This window comes from Etheostoma cragini, chromosome 19 (assembly GCF_013103735.1).
Source record: "Etheostoma cragini isolate CJK2018 chromosome 19, CSU_Ecrag_1.0, whole genome shotgun sequence".
Lineage (NCBI taxonomy): Eukaryota > Metazoa > Chordata > Actinopteri > Perciformes > Percidae > Etheostoma > Etheostoma cragini.
In genome coordinates this window covers 12,489,218-12,491,970 of record NC_048425.1, presented here as the reverse complement: position 1 = coordinate 12,491,970, position 2,753 = coordinate 12,489,218, and the positions used below count along the sequence as shown (strand labels likewise).

At 35.0% G+C, this 2,753-nt stretch overlaps 1 protein-coding gene across 1 annotated transcript in view; it reads left to right on the top strand.

The window, feature by feature from the left end:
- The window catches only part of badb (BCL2 associated agonist of cell death b), a 12,512-nt gene that overhangs the window by 6,006 nt on the left and 3,753 nt on the right, over positions 1 to 2,753 (top strand). The window lies entirely within an intron of this gene.

The following is a 2,753-nucleotide window of genomic DNA, read 5'->3' as shown; positions in this document are numbered from 1 at the left end:
CACTGAGTGACACAGACATGGACAGACTGTCAGCTTTGGACTGTGGGCACAAGTACTGTTGGGATCCATCAGAAGTGGCTTAATAGACCAGGGTTGTCCTGTTTATTGTGCCTTTTCATGCTGCACTTATAGGTGTGTTCCAACTGACCAAATATGTATTTAATATGCTAACATTTTAAGACTGGTTCCATATTCTTTGTTGCCTCATACCGTTCTTTAATAATACTCTTACAAAGTAATATTATGGCATTTGTGCTTAAGCTTTCTCAATTACATTTTCTATCAATTGCGACAGAAAATTGCAATGAAAAATTATGAATTTTTTAAAGTGTCCGGTTTACTTAATTCTTGTACAGTTACACAAGAGACTATCTTTTTACACAATTTAAAAATGATTTATACAAGACGGCATATACTAGAAGTTTCATAACTGTAGAGAAAATACATCTTGTCTGAACATGTAAATAAAACTACCCGTCTTGAAGAACTGAGTTTCAAGGAAAGGGAAGGAGAAGGTCTGCAGTGGCATGGCTTATGTCAATGTGTTGGGCAACAAAACAGAAAATAAAAAGATGAATTTATTAATTGATGGACTGTTGTTTCAGAGGGCATCCAAAATACAGACTACATGTCAACATCAGAGAACATTTTCAATTATGTTTAGCTAGCTAGATAGGATGAATTTCAGTAGGCTATAATGCTTACTGCCTTATATTGGTATAGGCAGAAATTATTTTGATGGGGCAAGTACAACAACCCTTTATAGATTAAAAAAATAAAAATAATAACTGTCAAATTCTTGATTTTCTTTCTCTCTCTTTCCCGCCTTCTGGTTGCTTGATAAGCTATATCTACTTTGATAAGCTACATCTTCCAATCAGCGGCGGCGAAAACCCCTCAAAATGTCACGTGACTACTGTCAGTTTAGCGCGTGTAGCAAGAAGTAGTAGTTGTAAACATTGCTCTGTACAAAGGTAGAAGTTGTAAAGTAAGGCTATATTTACTTATCACCTATTTAAGCACCTCTCCTGCATGATAATTTAGCTGAAAGGCCCAAAAGGTGAGATGGAAGCACGAATTATCTAACGGTTAATGGCATTGCTACCCGGAAAGCTACATTGTAATGCAAGAACTATGACGTGTCTACCATGGATTTTTAACTAGATGTTTTTCCGTCTAGGTCTCAACGTATAATGTGATAGCACCGTAAGCTTTCCATGTATAACACTGCTTAATTGTGTCAAAGTTTGGTCTCATATATTGTGACGTTTCTATTGGACACATATTTGAGTAAATAACGTTTTTAAGAGTTGGTGTGCACTTACATCTACGTTGACGTTGTAACGTCCCACTTTTACAAATTGTAACAAGGTTTGTGACGTCCCAGCGTTATCAAGTGTGTATAATAAAACGGTTTTACTCGCTGTCAAACTATAATATCTATGCGTCAAACACACTGTCACATTGTATTTAGGAGCAATAGAAAACTGTCGTGACCACTCAAGTCTTCGTCCAAGTGTCAAGCAAGTCTCGCGTTATTTTGGTCAAGTTGTGTTTCAGATCAACTAACTTTTTTTTTTACACCCAAGATAAAGCACTCTTATCTGTAGTATCCGGTCTTTATAAAAACAAAAGACAATGTATTAGTAGCCCATCTAATAACACGATTGGCTAGTTTGTATAACTAGTACAAAGAGTATGACTTTAATCTGTATTTTAATTATTTATATTCAGTTAAATGAATGTAATCAAAGTTAAAACAAATAAAAAGCAAAATAGGACAGGGCACTATAGAGAAAATCAAATATCACGATATTTTTGACCAAATACCATGAAATCGATACCGCAAGGATATTGTGGTGTTGACTATTGGTGCTTTCAAAAAATATTTACACAATGAGATTTTTGAGAAATAATCATCAGAAATGTGAATATAATGACTAAGTGGGTAAAGGCAAATAATAAAACAGTTACAACAGTCTGGTAAGATCAGAATATGACAACTTTACTGTAATGCAGCTAGAGCTGGGTAATTTACCGAGATTATGTTGAAATCAAAATATGAGACTTAATATCGTCTTAGATTATGGATATCGTAGTATCGTAATATGGCATAAGTGTTGTCTTTTCTTGGTTTTAAAGGCTGCATTACAGTAAGGTGATGTCATTTTCTGATCTTACCAGACTGTTGTAACTGTTTTATTATTTGCCTTTACCCTCTTAGTCATTATATTCACATTACTGATGATTATTTATCAACAATCTCATTGTGAAAATATTTTGGGAAAGCACCAATACTCAACACTACAATATTGTTGTGGTATTGATTTCAAGGTATTTGGTCAAAAATATCATGATATTTGATTTTCTCCATATCGCCCAGCCCTAAATGCAGTAAGACCAGGAAAAGACACCTCTTATGCCATATTACATATCCAAAATCTAAGATAATATCTAGTCTCACATCACAATATTGATATATACCCCATCACTAAAAACAGTGAAATAGTGACCGCCAGACTACAACGTCCCACATTGTAACATTCTACAACTTGGTCAACAAAAGGAATTACTTGTGACACAGATGCACTAATGAGGCTTCATTAGGAGTCTTTGATGCAATGTGTTGCCATAGCACGTAGTTTGAGACCCTAACCGACCCAAGTCCAAGTCTTAAGTCCACATCTCTGATAGAAAACCTGTAGAAATCAGTGTCTTAACCTAGTGCAACATACCAGTCACAATTAAACCAT